Raw genomic sequence first — 14,389 nt, forward strand, 5'->3', positions numbered from 1 at the left:
CCTGTAATTATTGCATACAATAGAAAATAACAGACATTTAAGACAATGTAGCAATTGTGGCGTTTGAAATCACAGACAAGCATTTCTTAAAACAACTTGTTGTTATAATAAATAAGCAAATTAAGCCTAGTGTATAACATGCGTCTGCTCTTGTGAACACAAAGCAGGGCTACTTACCCCAAGTGAGCATATACTACAGCTAAAGGGGAAGTAGGCACAGTGTGTTTTCTTATCAAGAAAATGTATGCAAGTATCCACAGATAAGACGTGACCATCGCATTCACTTCAAGCCCAGATTCAATTTTTTTCTATAGCTTAACATGTTGAAATTGAGACAATAATAAGACTATGGACATTGCATTTCAGTATGAATGTGGGTTTTGTTGAATAATTTATGATTGCCTTTGAATAACACCTGTTATCATTAGTTTCCTTTAAAAAAACCAATTCAAACGCATACTCGCACACATACTGAGCTATCCAGGTAGCACACAATAAGAGATACTGTAAACCAATAATGCATCAGGCGCTGAACAGATGCCCCCCATGTCTAAGATCCGATCTACATCCTTATATATAGATAGATATATATATATATCTATATATATAAATAGTTTTGTGCCATGTTTTTTACACAGATACACACACTGTAGGTAAGCTTTCATTTGTCATATTCGACCTAGAGAAAAATCCAGGAAATATACCCCGTGTGCCTATGGGGTGTTAAATAGTCTTAAATTTACTTCCACTATGTGTCCACAGGTTGGCTTTTCACAAGGAAACCATGCAGTCACATTCACTGGATACACATCCAATGGCCCACAGAGAAAACTAGAGAAGCCCACTTAACCTGCAGAGTAATTGAGCCTTGTAAGCCTACATTCTAGCCTTCTAAGCCTACACATGAAATATATGCACGCTTCCCACATAACATATCACGACAAAGAAATCCTGTTCTCCTCCTGTGCAAAGACGCAGCTCATAGCATCACAGTTTGAACAAATCAGGCCTGAAGTGCTCCATCCATCCAAAATGGTCAAGAGAAAAAAAAGAAAAAAAAAGAAGCAAGGAAGCCTCAATCATTCAAAGCTGCTGACATATTTGACTCTTTTTTTTCTCATTGCTTCGTTCACATCTTGAAGAAGACAAATTGTCTTCGGCCTTCTGGGTATTTACACATTCCATTTCTCGCCTCTGGTTAAGCGCAGCAGTACTTCAAAGAGAAACGGTCTTAAAATGTAAAAAGAGAAGGAGGCGAAGAGAAGCAGAGACACACAAGGAGAGATAACAGACACAGAAAGAGAGCGGTCTTACCTCCACGGCCCGCAATAGGCAGCAGTCCGGGGAACACGAAGGCATTTGTGTGGAGTCAGTCTGGCTCCCCACACACATATACACACACACACTCAAACACAGATACTAAGACAGAAAACCCAGCTGTTCTGTCGCCTTTTTGTCCTCCAGAAAGAAAGACTGATTCAAAATTTGAATGCCAACAGTTGACAGTTGCAGTTGTGCTACCTGTCACATACCCTGGAGACTAGTCCTTCAGTCTATCTAGGCCGCCGTGTCTATCTTTAAAATAAAAGAAAAAAACAAAAACCTGTCTGTGTGACCTAAAGCCGGTGTCTACTGCACAGCTCACAGAATAGAGACACAGAGACAGTCAGCGATCGGGTGGCAGCAGGTACAGTACAGTGCTTCCATTGCCGGCTGAGTCTGACAACTATCTTTCTTTCCCTCCCTCTCTCTCCTTCTCTCTCTCTCTCGCTCCCCCTCACAAAGGGTTACAGCCTCAGCCACGGGCTCCGAGGCACACTGAATCAAACCACACGCTCACCAACCAATCATAAGGCTGCAGCAGGCTGATGTAATCATTCCCACACAGACGCACACACACACACATACACGTACGCACGCGCACGCACACACTCAGAGCAACCACACTCCAGTAGACACACAGACACACAGTCATGCACAGACACAGCCAACTTTTTCAGACCTCTTGCAAGCTCTCTTCTTCAGTTTCTTTTCAGAACTCCAAGCGAGAGGCTTCATTTGAGAAGGGTGTGGGACAGTGCAGACAAGGAGGAGGAAAAGGCAAAGGAAGAAAGTATGAAAGATACAGTAAAAAAAACAAAGAAAAGGAAAAAAAAGTTTGTCTTTGTCGCTTTTCTTGCCTCCAAAATGTTCCAAAGTTTTCAAGTGAGGGCTTGTTGGACTGTATGTTTTTTCTCTGCTTCTTTGCCTCTCCTTTCCTCTCCCTCCCTTCCTCCCCTCCCTCCATTCCCTCTTTCCCTCCCTGTGGCTTAACTTTGAACTCCCCAGTCAGATCTCTCTGCCTCTCACAGCAGTAACAAGACTCATTACAGAGCAAATGAAATGAAACAAACCTGGAGCAGCACTTGAGCACTCCAACCTTCTTCTCCTCCCCTGGTGGCTAGCTTCGTGCCAACATTCTTTCTCTCTAAAGAACAAAAAAAAAAAACCGGGAGACTTTTGCACGCATGCACTCAAACGCACACAGGCTCACGCACACACTGCCCACCCCACCCACCCCACCCACCCCTCCTTTTAACTCCGATATTTAATATGGCATCAGACGGACAAAAGCCTTGACACACCCCGTCTGGGGGAGGCGAGAACACTTTTATGTTGTCCTTGAAGCAAGTTCCTCTTCTTCTTTTTTTCCTACTTTATTCAGAGGAAGGGAGGGTGTGTGTGTGTGTCTGTGTGTGTGTGTTTGTACATGTGTGGGTGAGGTGTAATTCAGGAATATGCCCACTTCTACAGAAGGAACGAGGAAATAGTAGCAGTTAGAAAGATACAACTTAATTTACTATAGCGGGAAACTTTGAGGAGGGACGGATGGAGGGAAAGGGGGGAGTTTGGACCTGGGGGAGGGGAGAGAGCGAGAGAACTGTGTGTGTATGTGTGTGAATGACTGCACATGCACACAGGCACGTATGTATGTGTGTGTGGAGGGGTGGGGGAGTGTGGGGGGATAGGAGATAGATAGACGTGAGAAATGAAAGGAAAAAGAGAAAAAGAGTGGGAAGCACAAGGAAGTGAGTGAGAGAGAGAGAGAGAGAGAGAGAGACGCTGTCTGATGACACACTACAGCAGAATGTGTAGTATGAATGCTTCCTACTGTTAACTACATATCTAGCCTACACAGCTGTCTCAACCCACCCATCCACCCACCCACCCCCTCACTGCCACTGCACTCACACAGACCAAGATACACACACCCTCGCCTACGTCACAGTTAGTCAGCGAGAGGGGAAAGCCCCAAGAAGGCTGCACACATCATGTACTCTGCAATACAGGTTTATGTACACTGCATGAATTTCCAGGGTTTGTCAATCAGTCAGTTGACATCTACTGATCCAAAATCCGGAGAATTGGCAAGAAAAATTAGAAGAGATGTACTTATTCCCACTATTTGGACGTTTAGAAGATAGGAATGGTAATCCCATGACATGGTTTCTGTCGTACCCCTTTCAAACTGGAGTGAGCACTGAGGGAAAACTCCATGTTCGCCATTGCTGAAAAATGTCTGATGATCTGGTCTGACTGCACTTTATCTAGTACATTTAATGACATTTCAGAACAGAGTTTTTTCATATATGTAAATAAAAGGTTTTGGTGGACCCCAGGTAGGTGATAAAAGCACTCTCCCAGCACAGCAGAGAGCTTGGGACAAACCACAACTGGTCCAGTGTGACAGTGTTTGCATATGGGTAGCCAGTGAAGGGTCATATTCTTGTACATACAAAAAAAAAAGGCAACTCCTAACAGTTAGTCAGAGCACCTGTGAAGGGAGGGGTGGGATCTGGGGTAGAGTGGCAACCTCCTGTTATATTATCTTTCATATTTAGCTCTCAGTAAAACTCACTGGAGCGTTGAGGAGGATCGCAGCGCAGGAAAACAAATTCATAACTAATAAAAATGAAAAGGCTCATTCTCCTCATCTGCCATGTTGAATCTCCAGTGCTTACACAACACTGCAAGCGAAACAATTTTATTTTATACACAGCATTAAGCTAAGCCTGGTTTGATTAGATGGTTTATCAGTGGCAAATATGCAGTTATAACTTTGGACCTGGGAACAGGAATTGTAAGATCTTTCCAGACAGTTATATTCCAGCTGATTACATGTTCATTGTCCCCTGTCAGACTTTGGGGTTTGTGTGTAAAAGAAACACATTTAGGATTATCTATAACGAAATTCTGTGGGTAGCTGTTTAACTCCAAAGATAAGAAGATGCATGCCACTGAGATATATACAATATGCACAAAAAGCAAGAGATGCAAGCACAAGTGTGGTGATAAAAAAATTATATGAGGTGACTTGAGCAGTGGAGTGAGATATCAGGACTGACAGTGCTGTAGCAGTAGTAGGCACCATGAATCACCAGGAAAGTATCTACTTGTCATATTATAAAGAGCACCTCACCAACGTCTTTGAGTGTCACTGGTGATTTTAAGAGTCAGATGACACCGATCAGCTGAGGTCATGCATGGCTTCAAAGCTCAACTTGTACTAATGCGAGGCTCCTTTTCTGTCCTCTGTCAGAGTCTGCCTTCACATACACGCACATTTAAATGATGAAATGTGGAGTGATTTGGGTGCGACTGATCCTCGATTTGCTGTGGAAATCTTATCTTATCTTGCCGTGTGGTAATACCGTTACACTGCCTCACGAGTGGAAGGAATGAGAAAGCTGAAAGAGATGACAGTGGAGTGACACATTTTCACTGACCTACTCTACTTCCTGGTGATCTTCTTTTAAAACAGATGGCAAGCAAAGGTGAGACTGAAAGAGACACCCAAGTGGAAACAGAAAGGAACAAAGAAAAAGAAAGAGAAAGAGAAAGAAAGAAATGAAAAGGAAAGAAAGAAAGAAAGAAAGAAAGAAAGAAAGAAAGAAAGAAAGAAAGAAAGAAAGAAAGAAAGAAAGAGAAAGAAAAAGAGAAAGAAAGAAAGAAAGAAATGATTAATTTTATATTCTAAGGCTATTTAATGTGTTCTCATTTAGATAGAGGAGCCGAGCAGAGCGGGGCCTCTCAACCTCTCTGATGACTCAGGTCTGATAACTGCCCTGTGATGTAATCCCCTTGGGATAGATAGAGCTTCAGGCAATGCACTCCCTCCATCAGACACCCAGGCACCCAGATGTGCTCACTTACATGGATGTGTTGCACACAGTCACATAGACACAACTGCTGTGCACATACATGCATACTGTGGCGTGCACATGATGTGGGTGTCTGCGTGCACATAGACACACAATCCTCTCACAGACACACACAAAGACAGCTAGACTAAAACTAGACAGGCACAAACAGACAAAGAAAAAGTAAACTGCACTGTATGAAAACTTGCTTTGTGCAAACTGAAGTATGTACACAAGCATGTGTGTGCACGCCCAGCGGATCACACGCATCCATCGCCGCGCTTTGGGAAATTGGCTGCTGTTCTATAAATAGTTCCACTGGTATTACGTACACATTACAAGCCATTACATCAGATAGGAGTTACTGTGGCAGATTACCATTCTAAAAGACTATTAGACATTAGGCATACAAGCCTGCACACACATTAAAATCCATTACATGTGGGCAATGTTGTGAAGCACTTGAAAAGGAATTGCTAACTGGATAACAGCTGCACCAGGGAGAGGAATGTCAGTGTGAGTAAACCAGCAGAAGCATCATGAAAACAAAAATACAAATCACAGTAGTAAACTCTTAAGACAGTGTCAGAATTATGTCCATAACTTTGAACAGCTGCCTCCAATGTCTTGCCACAACACATACTCACATGCAAATTCAACACTGACATCAGCTCCCATGTCAACTCTTCCTGGAACATTGAAGCAACTGGGAAATGGGAAAATTCTTTCCGATTAGCACGCCCAGGGACTTTCTTGCCCTGAGTTGAGCCTTCAGGCAATTTTTGTATCCCTTGCGACTGGCCTAACCTAACCTTAACCACAGCCTTTAAATGAACCTTAACCATATATTACCTCAACATCCGATTGGCTGAGCTTGCAAGTGACAGGAAGTTTTGCCTGGGAGGCAAAATTTGGAGAAGAAAAAGTGTATCTTACTGTATTCTGAGAACTCTGAAGAAAAGAAACTTGCCTACTGAATGAATTACATATGATATTGGTTGATTTCAGCAGACTGATTATTGAAAATGAATTATTCCTGGGGGAAAACCAGATTTTATGTTCAGGGAAAGTAAAGAATATAGCAGTGGATTGGTCCAGGACACAAAATGGTTATTTTGAGTTATTATTCCAAAAGAACCATGTCAGAAAAAGTTGCAAGCTTCCAATGTAAACATATCCAGTTGTGTTCAGAGTGAATAACTTACATAAACTTGATGTTTCTTGGACTCATTTTAGATAACTTTATATATTTTCCTTTAACAATGACACACCGTGTAGCGTTGCTAAGGCTTCACAGTAAATTTTGCAGTTTTATTGCATAAATGCTCTTTCTACAGTATATGGAAACGCATAAGGCGCTGACTTTAGTTCATCAGTCACCCTCCCCCACTGTCAACATTTAGCTATATCTGCTCCGCTTTCTCTGTTGGAAAAAAAAAGTGTTGCCAAAAAAGAACTGTAGTCATTGATAAGCTGATTTGGCTCACACGACCCACCCCAGCATCATATTCCCATTAACAAGTGCCCTCTGTAAAGACCCTCCAACTGTAATGTGGTGCTGTGTGTGGTCCAGGCTGCCAGTGGAAACTGACGTCCCAGTGATGAGATGGAGACACAAAAACCTGAATGGGCCTCGGACAATTGGCCGTCCCCACTGAGTGCCTGTAGTCAGCAGGAGTGGGAGGAACTTGCCAAGAAAACTCTGCTGACTCATGAAGAAGGGACGGCAAACTGTCCCTTGTCATCCAATTACCATGTCAAATTAAGACCCAAGACATAGAGGCCTATCTGGGCCCAGTGAAGCAAAGGAAGGCAAAAAGGGATTTAGTGGTCAGGGGGCAGGGGGAGGGAAAAGGGAGGAAGGAAGGGAGGGGGGAAGAGAGAGGGAGGGATCGTATAGAGTGGGAGATGTATAGAGAGAGAAACTTATGAGGAAAAGACTCAGTGCACACTGACAATACAAAGTCATGTACAGTGGCAGGCTGCCATTTCTGCAACTGTGCAGCCATGCATCAGACCACAAACTGTATATTGGGTAGTTAGGTAGCCCACAGAGCCTGCTCTGTCTGTAAACAATGGAGTCTTAACACCCACTTAGGCTCAGAGAGTTGTAGGTTGAAGGATTCTGGAGCTGAGCTAGGTCAAATTTAATTAGCAATGCCGGTCAGATACCACAGATTCAGGTCAGGCATTTGGACAAGCCATAAATTATATTAACTATATGTATCATAACAGGTAAGTTTTAGGTATCTGAAGACAGACGCAAGGTAATATACCTATGTTCAGTTAAACAGTGGTTGGCATGCAAACTGGCTAGAAAATAGAGAGAAGAAGAAGAAGAATATTTTGCACTAAACCAAACTAGGATAAAAAGAGTCAAAGGTGCACAACAAATTTGCTGAAATCTGAAAGCTCTTGTAGACTTAAATTTTATCATTTTATTGGTCTGACTTTTCATAAAGTTTCAAACAAAATATCCCTGTAGTGTGGCAATCTGTCCTGCAATCCTATTAACTCATTTAGATTCAAATCATTTGAATTCCACAACAGCTCACTACTAACAGTATCACCAGCTGGTTGAGAAGTGAAACATATCCTTGTTCATTTAAAATAGAGTAGCACTGGACATAGCAACACACCTTTTAGATGCCATGATAGGGTTATGATGATGCAAAAATGTATCACCTATTTATTGTGGCTACCTGCTGAGAAACATCCTGCGAGGATCCAAATATTTTACCACCAGGAGTGAAAATGGGAGCGGATGCTTAATTGTTCACAAGGGCTGATTGCCAGAAAACCCTGGGTAGCAAATGTCCTTTCAGACCACTGCCGATTTGGAGCCATTGTCCAATTACAGCAGGAGGGCACAAGGAGGGGGCAGGGGAATTGGGATTGGGCAAAACAAAGGATGACATCACTGGCATGATTTTGGCAGTACATGGCCCACTGGTTGTATGGCAAGAAGTGGTGGTGTTGCCTCATACTGTATGTAAGGCAAAGTTCAGATTTTTCCTTTTTTAATAGATTTATTTTTTACATTAGCTAAAACTACATATGGTACAAACTGCACAGAATCACTGGAACCAGCTGTAAAAATTCTGGGATTAGAATGCATAAAAATACTGAAAGTAAATGGATGATGGGAAAAAGACACATTACAGAAAGAAAAGGGAATTCATCTTAAGGTCCTTATGTCCCATGACTGTAAAACGATGAATACTAGCATCACAGGAAGCTCCAAAGAAGCATTTCCCATTCAGTGAAATTACAGTACTGTATGTGCCACAGTTCTGTACAAAGTGTCCCCAATAACCAGAGTTTTCTCTGGAGATGCCAAGATTACACTCTCTTCTGTCTGTCACTCTCTCTCTATGTCTCTCTCCTGACACAAATCCAAATGCCAGACCTTTGAGTCAGGTTGCTTATCTGTCTTTGTCTCGTAATACCTCTGATGGGTCTTCTAGCAATATAAAGCTGAGGGCTGTAGCTACACGCTGTAACTTCCCTTTAAAAAAATTAAATAAAAAATCTTTCCTTTGCCTGTTTCCCGTCTAGAAAGATGAACATTTCTTCTCTTGTCTCCCTCATCTTTGTCTGAGCTTTTAACCTTGAGCTGTTTCTCCTTGATTTGAATCCAAAAATAGTTGCACTTTAACATATATAAATGCCTGTGGTAATCTAATTAATTTTTAAAAATAATACAGAAACACTTTCAAACTTTCTAAAAGAATGAACACCTTGATAGTTAGAAGAGAGAGTACATTGTTTCCTGCTGTACATGCTTGATGAGCAACACAGTAACAAAATAATGAAATAAAAAGGTAATATGTGATAAAAAAAAAACACTTAATTAAATAATGGTTGTTTTAAAAAGATTTTTAATTTCTCCTTATCGTCCTTCCTATTTCTTCACTCCTTTTTACAGCCGTTGCTTCAGAAATCTGAGCTGTCCTACTTTCCCTGAGAGATAGAGAGAGAGAGAGAGAGAGAGAGAGAGAGAGAGAGAGAGAGAGAGAGAGAGAGAGAGAGACTGAGAGAGAGGGAGACAGAGGGAAGGCAGAGAGAGAGATAGAGAGAGAGAGAGAAGAGAGAGAGAGAGAGAGAGAGAGAGAGAGAGAGAGAGAGAGAGAGAGAGAGAGAGAGAGAGAGAGAGAGAGAGAGAGAGAGAGAGAGAGAGAGATGCAGTCTCCATGACCTACATGAGTCCAGCAGCTCTGCTCAGCTTTGGCCAGATGAAATGCCTACAGGCAGCAACACATTGCTCTCTTTGTGAAACACATGGACACACACAAATCCAGAAAACAAGTATATACACTTGTACTCACGCACACATGGCTGTGCATGAGCAGACACGCACACAAAATCACAAAGAAAATATTGCACTAAAAACGTATTTTACACAGCTTCTTTCTCAAATGTGCAACCTAAGCTAAGTTTGTTTGTCGTGAACTTAAAAGTTACATTCTGTCATCTAAACTAAGAGATGAAGATAAATGCACAAGTGCATACAGGATACTCTGACAATCGTATCGAGACCCAGACCCGAGCGAACGCTATCAGGGATTCCCATTAGCAGCAGAAGTAATGGGATCCTGCCCTATTAGCTGGGTGAAAGTTGTAGCTTCTAATCTTACACTGCCTGCCTACTGGGACAAGGAATGAAGGATGGACCATTAAAGGTGTATCAGCCCCCAATGCCTGGGTGGTCCAGTCAGGCTCCTAAGAAAAGACATTTAGTGAATTGAAATACAGGCATACAGGATTATTTATTTAAGATGCTATAATATTTAAGGCTTTTGGTTTCCTACCATTACCTTGATAAAGAATTCAACATGCTCAGAATGTTATTAATATATCACTGGAAAATTAACTATGATGACATAATTTAATTCTGGGCAATATGTAGTACCTGCTTGTCAGATTGCCTATGCTTCATTTCCTGTCATGCATCTGGCATTAATCAGTTTCCTTATCTTTTTGGCTTGTGACGCCTTAAAGCTTGAGTGCATACATATAAATGAATGTCCGTTACGTTCAAGCACTTTCTAAAAGAGTTCACACAGTGTTGATTAAGCCTATCACCACCAGGTATATCACATTTTTTAATCTGGCATCTGTGGCAAAAATCCAACACAGGTGCACTAGTAATGTGTTTTTTGTCATCTGACAATGATTGGTTTGCCAGAGCTCAAGGGCACCCATAGAGCATGTGCACCGTTTTACAGCCATAAAACAGTAGTAACAGAGACAGGCTCTTGCACATATTCATAAAACATAAAAATAGTTACATGCAGGTAACTACTATTTAAGCTTAACTAAAACTAACTAAAACAAAATTGTTGATATTTCTAAGCTGGAAAATTTGTTTTGTGACACTTAAATGTGTTTTACTGCTTCTCTACCCCCAGATTTATCTTGTGACCCCTTTTAGGAGCCCCAAACCTGAGATTGGGAACCACTGATTTAGGCTACCAGAACTATGGCTAGCTTTTGCACAGCTTACTTCACTACGCTAAAAGCCTTGAAATTGGTCATGATTATAGTTTGATTTTTTCCCGTAAAGCTATATATTTTTTCTACTATTTCCAGTGTCACAATGATGCTGTAGTGTTTCTATGATGTACTATAGCAACTTATGACTAATCATTTGTTAAATAGCATAATCTTATCAGTGAGTGACAGTGTATGTTTTAATGAATAATCACTACAGTTGAAATTCATTTAGACTCCATGTGTGTACACTGGAGGCTATCATGTCCTGCATATTATCACATGCAGTTTTCTGCTACAGTGTAGGCGGTACATATTAGCTGCAGTTGGCTTTAGTGGTGATGTCGACTTATTTTTTACTGGAAGCATGTAAATTAACTTCACATGTATGGATAATTTCAAGCCAATGCAATTTTTTGTGTCAAACTATTTATATAATTGGAATACTTCTCCATAAGTTGTCTTAAAAGTTCCTAAAAGATTGTCTTCATGGTGCTGGAACCTTTTTTTTTTTTTTTTTTGCAATGTAGCTTACAGTGCATTATCTAAGCAACGGAGTCGGTAATATTCAAATTCACACACAAATTTTCACATAACCACAACGGTCTTCATGCATGAGCTATGAGATACTGTTATGTTAGCGAGTGGAGTGGCTATGTCCATTGCCAAGTCTTATTTATTTATAGAGAGCCATTACTCAGACTAATCATGCAAGACCTATACCTTATTATTCAACAACAGGCCATGTGTTTGTGTGCATGTGTGTCTTTGTGGCAGTAGCAAGTTTAGCTAGCAGGTCGAGGCATGTTTCCATTTAGCAGCAGGGGATAAATATGGCCCCGACACATGAGATGTTCCAGACTCAACCACAACCTGCCTGGCACTCTTCCAGGTAGCATTTGTTCAACAGCAGCCAAACAATTTGTATATCACAGTACTGAATGCTGCAAATCCACTCAGTCACTCAATGCATTTATGTACCTGTATATGTTAGTGTGTGTGTGTGTGTGTGTGTGTGTGTGTGTGTGTGTGTGTGTGTGTGTGTGTGTGTGTGAGAGAGAGATAGTGAGAAAGAGAACAGGGACAGGTATGCTGACAAAGCCTTACTGTACTGCCTCCATGCTCTCTTTACCTCTGCCACAAAGAGCATCAGATAACATGCAAGTGTGTGCGTGTGTGATCTGACTTAGCCTACTTTCAGGGACACATTTCAGGCTCAAGACCAGTTAATTGGGGACAGCTTGTTCAATTGGGGACAAAAGCTGCATCCCCAACCGGGAAAAAAGATTTTTGGGTCAGTGGTTAAGGTAAGGGTTAGGTTAAGGTTAGGATAAGTGTTAGGCATGTAGTGCTTAGAGTCTGTCACCAGGAAATGAATGTAAGTCTATGTAATGTCTACCAGAAGTCACCTAAGTAAATGTGAGAGAGACAGAGAGAGAGAAGGCTCAGAGACTAGATGTAATGTTAGGAAAAATGAGGCCAACAAACAGGCATGCATCAAATATACACACATGGATGCACACATGCATAAGCTCAATAAAGCATCCAGTTTCGGCGCATTATTTATATTCACAGTTACAAATAATTACTAAGACATAAACAACCCAAGTGGCATAAACAGTACAAATCACACCCATGCACACGCACACCACAAAGTAACTGAATGTGACGAGCCAGTGATTACACAATACGGCAAGTGTCTGTGCACGTATGTGTGTGTTCCATGTTTCACTTTAAGATCCATTTAAAAGCAGGCTGGCTGCTGGAGGAGTGAGCCAGCAGATTTCTGGCGCTGTGTCACTTTGATCTCCGCACAGTGCGGCCTGCAGAACACATCAGTGCTACAATGAGAAGCAGAGCGCGCACACATAAACATACTGCCAGATGCACACCAACTCACAAGTAACACTGCTTGTAAAGACAAAACATGAATACATTAGGAAACGCACACATGCACAAATAATACTGAACCTCCTCGCAAACACTCCCTTACCTTTAAATACGCACACACTTACGCACACACCCTCAGACGTTCCCACACATTGAGGCCAACGGTTTGGGCATCGACAGCATTCCATTCTGCTGTTGCGTTTACAGTGGAAAAATCTGCTCTTTGACCCTGAGTATTTCCAACATTTCCAACTGGAAGAAGGCAGCCAGGGAATGCCATGCTTCAGCGCTAAGAGAGCGAGAGGAGGGATGGATCGATGCCCATCACTTGTAACGGGTGTTTCTAGTTTAAATCCTGCTGCCCTCTTTTCAGAGAATAGATGCTTCAAGTATTCACTGTGTGAAAACTGTTCTGTTAAATTGATAAACCATTGGTACTGTACTTTGGAGCATTTCACAATGAAGTATATTAAAGGATTTTTATATTAAAGGATTATTTCACAGTTTTTCACGTCTGACTTAAAACAAGAGTAAAATGCCCAAAAGAACATTGAAATAGGTTTTTTTTTGCCATAATCATTCCTCCTGTTCATACTGGTCTCTCATAGTGTATTTACAGTGTAAGAGATGGAGGACAAAATTCACAAGCCAATCTCTGTGCAAACATGGATTAAAAAATGTATCTAAAGATAATATGGAGCTTCCGCCATTCAAATGAGTGATATCAAATAGATATCTTTCAACATTACAGTCTTTTTAGTGCTGAAGTTCCTCTTTTTGTTTCTATACTTCCACCACAGCTCAACAGTGAAACACTGTCTGAGGAAACACAAAGAGGGAGTTTTATGCAAAAGAGATTGTAAATATGGCAGATATCAACTGGATATGATGAACTCAGACTGGTGAAGCCTCATATAAGCTTCAGTCAAACTTTAAATGACTACATGGTCACACTGTGGATGTTGGCCTCCATCACTTACATTTGAAGAGGATCTTTTAACAGCCAGTATGAATACGAGGAGTGATTACAGTCAAGAACACTTTTTTTCAATGGGAAACTGACTGTTGCTTTAAGACAGACTTCAAAAATGGTGAACCTATCCTTAATGAAAGGATCAAATGGCTGTTTCTAATGTGAAAGATGTTGTTTGTAATGACAAACCCACAAATAATTATTTGAGTGAGCATACTCAGCATTCACATTCTCTAGCATCTCAGAAGTTATGATGATATTTAAAGCTGTACTGCGGGACTTTTGTCTCCCCCTTCTGGCAGTGAGAGTAAAAATCACAAAGACTCGATACATGCTTACGTCATAGGCTCCACAGTAGCGTACTCTGTCACTAATGTTACAGCTGTAAAGCAATGGATTAATTGTTTTGTACGTCACAAACACCCCACAAAATAACTTGTTTCACTACCAGAATTTGATCTGTTCGGTACGATAACATTTGGAAATTCTAGAAGAGCCACACAATTAAATGATTTTACCTCCATTTAAGTTAGCAGGGAGCCAACTGGAAGTTAGCCAGTCAGACAGCATAAGTCTCTAGTGTTCATGCTCTGCCCATAGAGCATGTGCAGTATGCCAGCATGGGAAGGTCAAACCTGACACCAGATTAAAACCTATGTATTTATGTGAAATGTAGAAAGATTTACCTGGTCACCACCAGGTAGGTGATAGGCTTAAACAGCATTGTGTGAACACATTTGGCAAGACCTTCAATGTAATGGACGATCTCATATGTAGCTAAAAGTGCTTGAATGCAGGTTTAAGAATCTTTTCAGTGTGCTAATTATCATACTTGATTTATTTATGTATTACA

The 14,389-nt window shown here is 41.2% G+C and overlaps 1 protein-coding gene across 1 annotated transcript in view; it reads right to left on the minus strand.

Annotated features, from left to right (window-relative positions):
- The window catches only part of grb10b (growth factor receptor-bound protein 10b), a 68,473-nt gene that overhangs the window by 16,133 nt on the left and 37,951 nt on the right, over window positions 1-14,389 (minus strand). The gene's annotated exons all lie outside the window — the stretch shown is intronic.

The sequence above is a fragment of the Scomber scombrus genome, chromosome 7, assembly GCF_963691925.1.
Source record: "Scomber scombrus chromosome 7, fScoSco1.1, whole genome shotgun sequence".
NCBI classification, from domain to species: Eukaryota; Metazoa; Chordata; class Actinopteri; order Scombriformes; family Scombridae; genus Scomber; species Scomber scombrus.